Source organism: Phascolarctos cinereus, unplaced genomic scaffold, assembly GCF_003287225.1.
Source record: "Phascolarctos cinereus isolate Bilbo 61053 unplaced genomic scaffold, phaCin_HiC Scaffold_726;HRSCAF=1367, whole genome shotgun sequence".
Taxonomy (NCBI): domain Eukaryota; kingdom Metazoa; phylum Chordata; class Mammalia; order Diprotodontia; family Phascolarctidae; genus Phascolarctos; species Phascolarctos cinereus.
Window position 1 is genome coordinate 39,727,120 of NW_027556098.1, and position 14,020 is coordinate 39,741,139.

General features: G+C 38.4%; 1 protein-coding gene across 3 annotated transcripts in view; it reads left to right on the forward strand.

Annotated features, from left to right (window-relative positions):
- The first annotated feature begins 5,470 nt into the window (after positions 1–5,470).
- The window catches only part of ZBTB21 (zinc finger and BTB domain containing 21), a 45,259-nt gene continuing 36,709 nt past the window's right edge, over positions 5,471–14,020 (forward strand). For all 3 annotated transcript variants that reach the window (XM_020976254.2, XM_020976255.2, XM_020976256.2), the window contains exon 1: positions 5,471–5,581. The gene's annotated coding sequence lies outside the window, so the exon portion shown is untranslated. The remainder of the gene's footprint in view (positions 5,582–14,020) is intronic.

Below are 14,020 nucleotides of genomic sequence, written 5' to 3' on the forward strand. Positions count from 1 at the left end.
AACAGCTATTTTTCATTTTCACAAAAGTCCCTAAAAAACGCCATCTAGGGGTTAGGTGGAAGTTGAACAAAGGAAGCCATAAATTAGAATAAGAAAACACTATTGGTAGGTGAATAGACTAACTAGCCTAAAAACTGGTTCTGAGGTTAGATATATATTAACATCAAAAAAGGTGTTCCCAAATAAGAGCCTGGGTCCCTGAATTGTGGGGAGTGGGTGATGTAAATAAGTGCAGAGACTCACGAGGAGAAATTAGGTGCTTTGGATAGGCTGTGACCTCTATAGTACCCAGCCAATGGGGAAACAGCTGAGGGAAATTAGAATCAGAAATTGGGAATAAAAAGGTATGTATAGGTTGGACAAGTGTGCGCCCACATGTGGCATGCCTGGTCCTTCCAGGCCATTAGTAATATTTCTTCCTGGTTCAAACGATAGCTTTGTGGAATTCACGGTAAAGCTAAAAGAACCAACATAAAGAACGAGGAATTTGGGAAAATCCTCAAATTAAATATGTGGTGAGCAAATGAACTGGCTGAATCTCATTTGATGTCAAAGGGTTTTGATATGAAGGGGAGAAGACAAAGTTCATAAAGAATGTTTTTAAAAATCCACTTGCTATTTTTCAGCATTAGCTAATTTAAACAAATCAGTGTGAAGTTGCCTCAGTTGTGTGTCACAGTTTCTCATTTTTATCCTCAAACATTCCCTCCATATTCAAAACTGATCTCTTTACATTATATTTTCAAACAAAAATAAATTTCCAAGTCAAGCCTCTTGTCTGAAATGCAAATTCATCTGTACTTGAAGAACTTGCACTCCAAAGGGTTTTCGTGAATTTGAGGGATGGGGAAAAAGATTGAGCCAAGCTCTTTTCCCTATCTGAAATACCTCGTTTTATCATATAGTCTAGAAGCTTTCAAGGAAGTTTACAAGGCAGTTTTCCAGTTTGTAATGTCCCAAATGGATAAGAAAAACTCTCTGCATTTGATATTAAATAAATCTGGTGCATCTCTTCTGTCAAATCCCAATAAATTACAGTCTATTATAAGAAAGAGACAAACAAAATTAGGGTGCATGTGTCCACGTTTTAATTTCTCTCAAGCTGTCCTGACATGCATTGCATGTGAGTTCAATACAAAACTGGGCCCCCCTAAGGGGGCCAGTTCACAACTAGCTCAATTTGGAATTGGGGGGCACAGGGTTATATGCCCTTCGAAGAGTAGGGGTTTCCAATGGGTGCCAATCAACACTGATTGATCAACACACCGGGAGGTGGGCTATATTAAAATAAGGTCTTGATTACTTGACTTAGGTCATTTATCCGTGACCTGTTCTATCACACCACCTGCAGTCTTGGGCTATCTAAGCAAAAGAATCTGTCTCCAACCAGATTGAGCAGATTAAATCAATTCAGGCTTGGGTTCGAGTTTGACCAGGATAAGATTATCAGTAATGTCTTTGTAAAGAACTTTAGAGAAGTGGTACTGGCTGGGGGGAAACTCTGAGAATCATTTTTCACAGTTGTTATGCAGAATCTTATTCTCATGAGCATTTACAATAAAAAGCTGAAATTATTCTAATTAGTAGTAACCATAATGATTCAATGAATTAAATGCAAAACATACTTAAATTTTTTTGTATAAAAACCTAAGAAAGTCAATTGCTTTATCCAGAAAATAATAAATGTATATTGATTTAACATTAATTTAGTTGTCAAAGAAAATGCCTAGATCCATTGTTGGTGAAGCTATAAATTGGTCTAATCATTCTGGAAAGAATTTTGGAACTATACTCTAGTTCCAAATTTACTAACCTGCATACCCTTTGACTCAGTGATAGCAGTACTAAGTCTATACTCCAAAAAGATTTTTTTTTAAAAAGCGCAAAAGAACCCATATGTATGAAAATATTTTTAGTAACTCTTGTGGTGGCAAAGAACTGGAAAACTAAGTAGATGCCCATCACTTGGAGAATGGCAGAAGAAATTATGATATACGAATGAATGGAATACTATTGTGCTAAAAGATTACTGCTGTTTGTCCTTTGTTCTTGAAGAGGACCATGGCATCAAGGAGATGATGCCACAACATGCAAGTGAACTGGATTTAAGTGAAGGAGGGCTGTGCAAAGTTACCAGTTTCACTTTCTCCTCCGGAGCCATCTGGGTCCAGTGGCCAGATATGCATCAGGACAACTGGAGATGGCCTAGGATGCAGTGGGAGACCTTGGCCTTTTCAAACTAAGGTCTTTAGAATGTCTCAGTTTTACTGAGGCAATGCCTATTCAGTGATTAAGGCTTAATAAAAATGAGACAAAGAATGGCCTCTGGAAAAAAACAGATCTGAGAGGGGAAGACCCTCAGGGTTTCTGGCCAAAACAGAAATAATTATTATTTACATTCATTCTGAGCCAATCAGGGCCCAAACAATGACTAAGTAGGGCTTGGTCTGGGGCTGGAGTGGTCTGGGGTTAAGGCTGGTGTTTAAGAGAAAAAATCAAAACAACAATAACAAAAAAGTTTCAGAGATTAAAATTTTCGTTCCTTTTGGGCACAGCACCTACCAGAAAGAGGACCACGATGTCAGGGAATTCACTGTGCTAAAAGAAGAAGGGGATAGGTTAAGAGAAACCTGGTAATACCTATATGAACTTATGCTGAGTGAAATGAGCAAAAAACAGAAAATAATTCATACAATAACAACTCTGATTAATGCAACAACCAATGTTGATTCCAGAAGGCCTGTGATGAAACCTGCTACCTACTTTCTGATAGAAAAGGGATGGGCTTAGGGTACACACCATAACATATTCTAGATATGGCCAAAGGGGAATTAGTTTTGCTTTATTATGCATATTTGTTACAAGGGCCTTGTTTTTCTTTTTTCTTTTTCCAATGGGAGGGGGAAAGGAAAGGTGAGTGGGAAAGAAAATAGATCTTTCTTAATGGAAAAAAATAAATTTTAGAAATTCAGCTTTTAAAAATGTAGTAATTAATTGTATTGGCTAGGCAGAAATGAGCCAATCTAGAATGTCAGCAAAATGACTTTGTAATACATCCTTAATATTCTTAAAAATATCCACATTTTTACATTCAGCAAGTAGGTTACAGCTATGAATACAATATTTCCATGACATATTAACAAGCTTTGCTTTCATTTACTTATTTTCAACATGCAGATCATTAAAATTCTAATATTTTCATGCTGAGGAATAGTTGTAGTAAGGAAAATTAATTTTTAAAGGGAAATGGCTAAAGTGGAATCTACCCTCCTTAGTTGCAGTGTACACACATACTCAAAGTAATTAAACCTTTCTCATGATACACTCAGTTACAGATGTATAATCAAACAGCCTGTAGATGTTAAACTTCTTTGTCTTCTGCCCATCTTTAACATCTATAACATCTCTTGCATCCTAATCTTTTCTTTCTACTCACACAGGTATCATCTTAATTCAGGCCCACATCACCTCTGACCCAGATTATTGCTATTCCTCCTAACTGGACTCCTTGCCTGAAGTCCCCTCAATTCAGTCTATCTTTAACATTGATACCAAAGTGATTTTCCTTAAGCACAGATCTGACTATATGACTTCCCTATTCTATAAGTGCCAGTGGTTTCTATTTCCTCTAGAATAAAATATAGTAAAAATGCCTGGTTAGCCTGTCCCAAACTATTGTATATTCTTCTTTTCTCCTCGACCCCTAATCTTGCCAAATCAGCCTTCTCTGTTTTTCACACATTTCATCTCCCAATTGCTATACCTACCCTTTGCCTCCAAAGCACCTTCCTACTCTATGCATACCCCACTGAATCCCTCCCTTTTTTCCAGACTCAACTCAAGTACCACCTTTCAGGTGAGGCCTTATTTGATCCCTCAACTTCTAGTACTCCCTTCTCCAACTACTTTGCATTTTAATACTTTGTATTGGCACATTGCAGAGCACTGGACCTGGATTTAGGATAGATTGGAGTTCAAATTCAAATCTAACTTCAGACACTTAATAGTTAGGTGGCACAATGGATTGAGTGCCAGGCTTTCTGGAGTCAGGAAGATTCCTATCCTGAGTTCAAATCTTACTAGCCGTATGACCCTGCGCAAGTCATTTAACCTTTACCTCAGTTTCCTCATCTGGAAAATGGGGATAACAATAGTACCTACCTCCCACAGTTGCAGTGAGAACAAAATGAGATATTTGTAAATCATTTCATAAACCTTAAAGCAATGTATAAAGTTGAGTTGTCATAATTACTACTTGTGTCCTAGTTGTCTCCTCTTAGCCATAGGGATTGTTTCAATGATTATGTTTGTAAACAGTAGCAATGTGTTATAGACTTGGACAAATCACTTAACACCTCAATGCTCCAATGCTAATTCTCCAAGATTATTAATTGAGGGTATGCTTTACTTGCACTGGTAGAGAACTTCTCTTACCAACGACATCTCAGCTACGGTATGCCTGCCAAGTGCTTAATAAATACTTTTCGGTTAACTATCCATTCAATTTAGTCTCATTCTAATGCTTGAACAAAACCGAAAATATTCCTATAAAGGATTGAATATTTTTGTGTAGGAGGTAACCTAGAAAGTTGTCAACCCGTGCAATTTAACAAGAACCGGAAACCTTTCCTTCTCCCACCTCAATCCACCCTTCATGGGGGTGAGGGTGGGGGGGCAGTGGGACACAGTAGCTATACTTTAGTCTGTGGTTCAGGGAGTGCATCTACATGTTACACGGACTCAGGCTGCTCAAAACTATTTCAAAGCCTCAAATTTCTCAGTTTTCCTCTTTAAACAGCCTTGAGAGGCTTCATCTGTTTTTGGTGTTGGGCAGCTTTTCCACTCCAATAGGATCATAGATTTAAAGCTGGAAGAGACCTCGAAGGCACCTCCCCCCCCTTTTTTAAACAGATAAGGAAACTGAGGTTGTGAGACCGATCACATGGTCTTCCACCTTGTGTAAAGTGGCAGGGGTAGCATTTGAACCCAGGACTTCGTTTCTCCGTCTGCCACACCATTCAATACATACATCATCCCGTGGGCCCCGCTGCTTATCAGGAAAAGAACAAAAGTAACCCCAATCCTCCAAATGGAGAACGCGGCCTTTTTCCGCTTTGACAAACGGGTTCAGGGGCGGAAGCCGCGTGGGAAGGGGAGAGAGGGGAGGATACACGGGCCCAAACGTGCATCAAGCTGCGGCTGGAGTACCACGGCTCCTAGTGACTAGCAGCAGGGTCCAGCCACTGACTCCAGCACACGCTGCCCGATCTCGTCTCTTTCCCCAAGTTTAGGAAACGTGAGCACGTACCCACTTCCAGTGCCCCGTCCCCCCGCCCCCTGACCCCTCAAATCCTAAGGCTGGGAGCCAAGCCGGCCTTAGCCACAGTTCCCCCCCGGCCCCCCTGGGGCGTGCGGCGGCCAATGGGAACGCTGCGCACGTGACGAGCTCTGCCTGCGATGACCTCATCCCTGGTGTGGGATGACGTCAAATTCAAGATGGATGGAATCACGGCGGCGGCGGCGCCCGCGAGCTAAGCGTCAGCGGACCTAGGCCTGTGGTCCGACTCCGAGCTAAGGGTTGGTGAGTAACCGCCAAATCTCTCGCTCTCTGAAAACTTCTGGGGTCTGTAGTCGGCATTAGCCTCCCAGTAAAACACGGCCTTTCCTGACGTAACTCTGAGGTGATCTCTCGCCTCTTCCCCCCCCCTTTTCCACCAGAGGGTTGCGGTCCCTCAGTGCGCGTGCGCCTTGTTCTGGGTCACCCTGCGCATGCCCGTTGTCCTCTCACAGGCGAGTGTGCCTCATGCTGCGCACGCTCTGTACTATTAACCTCGTTCTCCTTACTGCGCACTCTCTGTTCCTTAACTGAGTTTATTTTTTTTTTTTTAAACGAAGGCCCTTAACTAACATTCCCTCACCCCCTCCACCTTGTTTAAATGAACGCGACAGCGTTCAGATGTCGGCGCATGTTCTTTGCGTAGAGCAGTTGAAAGCCGTCATGTAAAGAGCGCGTGTTCACGTTCAAGGCTGGAGTTAATGTGGAATTGTGTCACCGCCTCCCCCCCAAACTACGATCCTCTGCGGGCGGGGTCGGGCTGTGGGGCGTGGGAGAGAACCTGGGAAATAACGAGCACGCCCCCCGTCCCGAGCTGGGGCTCCTTGCTCCCGCTCCCCGTTTCATCTCCCTCCTCTGCTGCTTAGCCCGCCCTGGTCCTGCGGCTGCTGGCTAGGGCTGCCTCCGTCCCCCCCCCAGAGAGAGCCCGCTTCGTTGTAAAGACCCCCCAAATCCCGTGGTGTCCCCAGCGCCCCGAGTGAAACACCTCCTTCGTCTAAGCAGTTCGAAATACCGGAAAAAGACGCCTCCGGACTCCGCTGAGAGGGATGTCCATCTCTTGTTTAAATTCCCAGAGCCCAGCATTTTATTCTCTGGAGAATCAAAGGAGAATATTTGTAAAGCGTTTAGCACAGTGCCCCATAGCAGGCTCTTAATAAATGCTCCTTCCCTTCCCTTACTGCCTCTGCGAGGGAGGGAGGGAGGGGGGGAGGGGGGAGAGAGAAGAAGGGGGTATGTGTGTGAGAGTGAGTGAGTGAGAGAGAGATCTGAGACACACAGATTCTATGATTTCATTTAAACCTCAGATACAAGATGTATCAAAAGTACTTATTCCTCAACGATAGGCGTGTGTTTTATTGGGTTGATACAAACGTCACCCTACAGTATTACTCTGCAGTCTCGCAAGGAAGTGGGCCACGCTGTATTATCCGAGGAGCTGCAACTCTGGCAGGTCCCACCTAGGTGCACAATAATGCAGTACAGCTGTTGGTAGATTATCTATTTGAGGTATGAAGATCAGGCTGGCAAAGTTTGGAGGGGCTCTTGAAGAAGTTGGTCACAGGGCAGTGAAATTTTTAGCTCCTGCAGCCATTGATGGTTTATGGTCTCAGTGTGGTGAAATCAAAAGAAATCAAAGATCCTTGAAACAAGTAGGTATTATATCTGGAATTGTTAGGGCCTACCTTAGTTTCAACATGGAATGTTTAAGACGGAGATAATGTAGGAATCTATAAGGGAAAAAAATTTTTTTAAGGTCTAAAGTACAGAAAAGCAATGAAATAAATCACCTGCATTATGGAAGGAAATTCCTTATGTCTTTTTATTAAGTTTATAGTGTAAATTTTCTGATATCTGATATCCACAATCAGAACAGGAAAGATGAAGGTGAGGATTTGACTTTGAGTAAGGAATTGGCCTCTTCTAAATATCAAGGGCTTCAGATTTCCCTAGACAATTAAGATAAATACATTGGGTTTTTTTTTAATGTAATGTCTTGGCCTTGGCCACCAAATCAATGCCCAAGTCTTCAGAAGTTTATAGAAAGAGTTATAATTAAATTAGTTCAGTTCTTTGGTGTTTTTGTTTTTTTGGGGGAGGGTGATTATTTTATTTCTTGGAGCAGTTTTTCACTAAAACTTGATTTTACTTCTATTAATGCTTAAATAGTTATGAGTATAGTAGCAGTCAGTTTAAGCATATTAATATATTTTTCAGAAATAATGCTTGTAAATTATAAGCTTATTTGTAGTTTGCAATCACAGCCAATTTAAGTACACAGAAAAAAATCAGTATCTTAATGTTAAGTACTTTCATGTACTACTTTTCAGGAAATGAATGTGTTTGGGTTTTTTTCTGCCTTCACTCCATTGATGGTTGCTGGGGAAGGGAACTTAACCATTCCCTCCTAGATTTTGTGATAGAGGACAGGAAAGTTGATGTAGACCTTATAATTGGGGAGAGCAATTTTTTTTTATTATTATTAATTTATTTTGCTTTATCAACAATCACTTCCATAAGCTTTTGGGTTTTAAATTTTTCTCCCCTTCCCTTTCCACCTCCCTCCCCAAGACTGTGCGCAATCTGATATAGGCTGTACATATACATTCCTATTAAACATATTTTCACATTAGTGATATTGTAAGTAAGAGTTAGAACCAATAGGAGGAACCACCAGAAAGTAGAAACAAAACACAACAGGAAAAAAAAAGCAAATAGTATGCTTTGATCTGCATTCAAACTCCATAGTTCTTTCTTCTTTGTGGATAGCATTTTCCATCATGAGGCCTTTGGAGATGTCTTAGATCCTTGTATTGCTGAGAAGGGTTAAGTCTATCTATATTAGTCATTGCACAATATGGCTGTTATTGTGTACAACATTCTCCTGATTCTGCTCACTTCACTCAGCATCAGTCCATACAAGTCTTTCCAGGTTTTTCTGAAGTCCCTGCTCCTCATTTCTTATAGCACAATAGTATTCCATTACATTCATGTACACAACTTGCTCAGCCATTCCCCACTTGATGGGCATCCTCTCAATTTCCAATTCTTTGCCACCACAAAAAGAGCTGCTATAAATATTTTTGTACACGGGGGTCCTTTTCCCATTTGTTTGATCTCTTTGGGATATAGCCCTAGAAAGTGCTACTGCTGGGTCAAAGGGTATGCACATTTTTATAGCCCTTTGGGCATAGTTCCAAATTCCTGGGAGAGCAAATGTTAAAAGATTCAGAAGAAGCATAGGAGGAACTCTTGGTTCAGAATTCCAAAGGGCAAGGCAGCCCAGGATGGATAAAGAATTTTTCAAGAAGGAAATTTTTAAGAGACAAAGAAAAGCAGTTCCCATCAAGAGGAAAAAAGGGAATTGTCTTAAGCAGGAATTCTTAACTTTTCTTGTGTCTGGTGAAGCCTAATTTTATTGTGTTTTGTCACCTACATTCATAATTGAAGGAAAATTTAAATTTTAGAGGTTAGTAAAAATAAAAATGTGATTATTATTGCCCATTAAACTTTACCAACCCCAGATTAAAACCTGTGGTCCAAAGGGTCCAATGTGGATGTAGAAGGAACTCACAGTATCAGTTAAAAGTGGCATAGTGGAAAGAACAGCGTGGTTCAATTCCCACCTCTGGCTTGGGCCTCCATTTCCTCATCTGTAAAACAGAAAGGTTAGACTAGATATCTCTTTCATCTCTAGATTTATAATACTTTGTATAAATTCACTCTCAATTCAAACATTTATTTTTATTTATTTACTTATTTATTCATTTATTTATTTTTGCATAGGGCAAAGGACAGCCTTTTATTTTTTACACAATCCAATTTTCTTTTTTTTAAATTTTATTAATTTATCAATTCGAACATTTATTAAGTGCCTACACTGTACTAGGTATTGTTCTAGGTTATGAGAATAGAAAGATAAATACAAAACAAACCCTGTCTTCCAGGAGTTTACCTTCTGTTGGAGAGAAACCATGTACACTGATAAGTAAATATAGAATATATGTAAAATACACATAAAGTAATGTTCAGTGGGAGGTCACTAGCAACTGTGGCGATAGAGATATGTCTCCCCTATGAGGAGATACTGAATTGAATTTGAAGGAAGCTAGAGATTGTATGAAGTAGGGTGGGTATACATTTAAGATATGAACACGGGGTAGCTAGGTGGCGCAGTGAATAGAGCACCGGCCCTGGATTCAGGAGGACCTGAGTTCAAATACGGCCTCAGACACATGACACTAACTCTGTGACCCTGGGCAAGTCACTTAACCCCATTGCCTAGCCAGAAAAAAAAAAGAGGTATGAACACTGAGATAGGAGGTGAAATGTTGTGTATGATGACCAGCAAGCAGGTCAGTTTCAACCAACTAACTTAGTATTTTGAAAAGACATACAGCATGGAAAACAAGGTCAGGTAACAGAGGATGAATACTATAAATGCTTAGTAAAATCCTATGAAAATAGTGTTAGAAATACTAAAGTTTGAATGAACTGTGGCTGGTAAGGAAAGCTAAAATCAAAGAAAAGATGGGACTGCTGCTCAACTTGGATGAGACAATGATGACTGACAAGGGAGAAGGCAGAGCTATTTACTTCTGTTTTCTCTACCAAAGAAAATGTTCTTTGGTTTAGAAAAGACAAATATGTCTAGGCTAATACAGAGTTAGAACCCTATAAAAGTAAGGAGACTAGTAAGAAAGTACTTTTTTTTGGGGGGGTGGAGTGAGGCAATCAGGATTAAGTGATTTCCCTAGAGTCACACAACTAGTGAGTATCATGTGCCTGAGGCTGTATTTGAACTCAGGTCCTTCTTACTCCAGGGCAGGTGTTTTATCCACTGTGCCACCTATCTGCCTCTAAGAAAGTACTTCTTAACCAGTTCAAATCAAATGGCCCTGATGAACTACATCCTTAGGTACTAAAAGAACTGATAGATATGATTGTTGAACTAGAAAGAACCTTAATATTAAAGATCATACTATTAAAAAATTAGAAGAGGAGCAGGTCATATACTTCTCACAGCAATGGGTAGGAGCTTTATTCTTTTTTTTTAAATAATATTTTTTCCAGTTATATGTAAAGACAATTTTAACATATATATGTATTTTCCATTTAACATTATTTTTAATTACATCTAAAGACAGTTTTCAACATTCATTTTTTAATAAGATTTTGAGTTCCAAATTTTATTCCCTCTCTCCCACCTCCGCCCCCCCCCCCAGGCAGCAAACAATCTGATATAGGTTATAAATGCACAGTCATGTTAAACATTTTTCCACATTAATCATGTTGTGAAATAAGAATCAGGAAAAAAAAGCCATGAGAAAGAAAAAACAAAAAAAAGTGAAAATAGTATGCTTCCATCTGTATTTAGACTACATATTTCTTTCTCTGGATATGGATACTATTTTCCATCATAAGTCTTTTGGAATTATCTTGGATCATTGTATTGCTGAGAAGAGCTGAGTCTATCATAGTTGATCATAGCACAGTGTTGCTGTTTAACATGTATTTTAAACAAATTTTGAGCTCCAAATTTTTTCTCTCCTTCCCTCACCTCTTCCTTCCCTGAGACAGTAAGCAATTTGATATAGATGATACATTTTCAATCATGTAAGACATATTACCATATTAGTCATGTTGTGAAAGAAGACACAGATCCATGTGAAAAACCATGGAAAAAATTCAGAAAGTGAAAAATAGTATGTTTTGATCTGCATTCAGACACCATTAGTTCTTTCTCTGGGGATAGATAGCATTTTTCATCATGACTCCTTTGGAGTTGTCTTGAATCATTGTATTGCTTGTAAGAACTATAAGTCATTCATAGTCTATCATAGTGATCAACTTAGCTGACAATAGCTAAGCCACTCACAGTTGATCATGGTACAGTATTGCTGTTACTGTGTACAATGTTCTGCTGGTTCTGCTCCCTTCACTCTGCATCATTTCATATAAGTCTGTTCAGGTTTTTCAGAAACCATCCATCTTATCATTTTTTATTTTACAATAATATTCCATTACAGTCATATACCACAACTTGTTTAGCCATCCCGCAATTGATGGGCATACTACAAAAAGAGCTTCTATAAATATTTTTTGTATAAATAGGACCTTTCCTCCCACTCCCCACACCCTTTTTAAAAAAAATCACTTTGGGATACAGATCTAGTAGTGGTAATTACTGGGTCCAAGGGTATGCACAATTTGATTGCCCTTTGGGCATAGTTCCAAATTGCTCTCCAGAAGAGTTGGATCAGTTCACAACTCCACCAGCGGTGGGTTAGTGTCTCAATTTTCCCACATTCCTTTTAACTTTTATTATTTTCCTTTTCTGTCATATTAGCCAATCTGATAGGTGTGAAGTGGTAACTCAGAGTTGTTTTAATTTGCATTCCTCTAATCAGAAGTGATTTAGAGCATTTTTTTATATCATTATAAATAGCTTTGATTTTTTTATTTGAAAACTTCCTGTTCATATCCTTTGACAGTTTGTCAATTGGGGAATGATTTGTATTCTTATAAATTTGACTCAGTTGTCTATGTATTTAAGACATGAAGCCTTTATCATAAACACTTGCTGTAAAAATTGTTTCCCAGCTTTTTGCTTTTCTTCTTGGTTGCATTGGTTTTGTTTGTGCAAAACCTTTTAAAATCAAATTTGTCCATTTTACATCATGTAATGCTCTCTTTTTCTTGTTTGGTTATAAATCCTTCCCTTCTCCATAGACCTGACAAGTAAACAATTCCTTGATTTCGTATTTCAAGTAGTTTTTTACTGGATTCTCTAAGTATGTTATCCTTTCATCTGCAAAGAGTGATAGTTTTGTTTCTTCTTTGCCTGTTCTAATACCTTCAATTTCTTTTTCTTCTCTTATTGCTAAAGCTAGCATTTCCAGTACAGTATTGAACAGCAGTGGTGATAATGAACATCCTCGTTTCACCCACGATCTTATTGGAAAAGCTTCTAGCTTGTCCCTGTTACATATGATGCTTGCTGAAGGTTTTAGGTAGATGCTATTTATTATTTTAAGGAAGACTCCATTTATTCCTATGCTCTCTAATATTTTTAATAGGAATGGGTGTTTTATTTTGTCAAAAGCCTTTTCTGTATCTATTGAGATGATCATGTGGTTTCTGTTAGTTTTGTTGTTGATATGATCAATTATACTGATAGTTTTCCTAATATTGAATTAGCCCTGCATTCCTGGTATAAATCCTACCTGGTCATAGTGTATTGTTCTTGTGATAAGTTGCTGTGATCTATTTGCTGATATTTTGTTTAAAATTTTTGCATCTATATTCATTAGGAAAATTGGTCTATAATTTTCTTTTTCTAAAGTTTTAACACTTCCCGGTTTAGGTATCAGCACCATATTTGTATCATAAAACCTTGATATTACTCTTTATGTTTAAATCATGTGCTAATTTTGATCTTATCTTGGTATATACTGTAAGATGTTGTTCTGTACCTAGTTTCTGCCATACTGTTTTCTAGTTTTCCCAGCAGGTTTTGTTAAATAGTTCTTGTCCCAAAAGCTGGGTTTCTAAAACACTAGATTACAACGGTCATTTATAGGTGCTTTATTCTTAACCAAACAAAGGATAGAGGCAATTGCAAAAGATAAATAAGCAAAAGTGAAAAGCTTCTACAGAGACAGAATTAATGGCTCTAGGAAAAAGAAAGGGAAGCAGTTAAATGGGAAAAAAATCTTCATAATCAAATTTCTCTGATAGAGTTTGGTATCCAATATAATATAAACAATTAACTTGTGTGTCTGTTTGTATATGTATACACACATAAATAAATATATGACTAAAAGCCATTTGCCAGTAGACAAGTGGAAAAGGGATATGAACACTTCTCAAAAGAATGTGAAACTATAACAATGATTTGAAATGCTTCCAGTCACAAATAATAAGAGAAATGCAGATTGAAGCAGTGTTGAGGTTTCACTTCACATCCTGCAAATTGGCAAAGCTGACAAAATGTGGGAATAGTCCATGCTTAGCATTTTGAGTATACTACCTCCACAGATTCAGATTATAACACATTTAACTAATAGAAACTTTTGAGTTTTGATTAATGGAAGAATTGTTTTTGTTATTGTTTTTTCTTTTAATATAATTTTTTTAAAAATTAGAAGTAATCACTGACTACTGAATATGTACTGTGTACAGGGCTGAGTGATATGGGAGAGATGTTATAGGAGATATGATCACTGCTTGAAGAGCTTATAGCTTAGGGAGTATAACCAGATGGTCATTGAACATCTGTAGTGTGCCAAGGCACTGGGTTAGCTGCTGTGGGAATGACAAGTTTTGGAGACAGACTCTCCTATGTTTTAAGAATATATAATCTTACTAGAAAGATGTGTCATCTTTTTATTAAAAATAATATTACAAGGCACAAGTGAGAAGCACCAAATAAGTGATCTCCAGATTTCAGAAAGAAGGAGAGCTCACTCTGGAATGGAGCTAGGGTAGGATTTAGTTTTTGTTTCTCTTTTACTTTAATTTATATAGATGCAGATGAGCATAGATATCCATTTTATATATCCATATTTATATATTTTGCCCTGTCTGTAGATATACATGTATGTATATATATTTATGTATATTACACATAAATAGGTATACGCAAAAATATGTATACACAAATATGACCAATACGGAAATATGTTT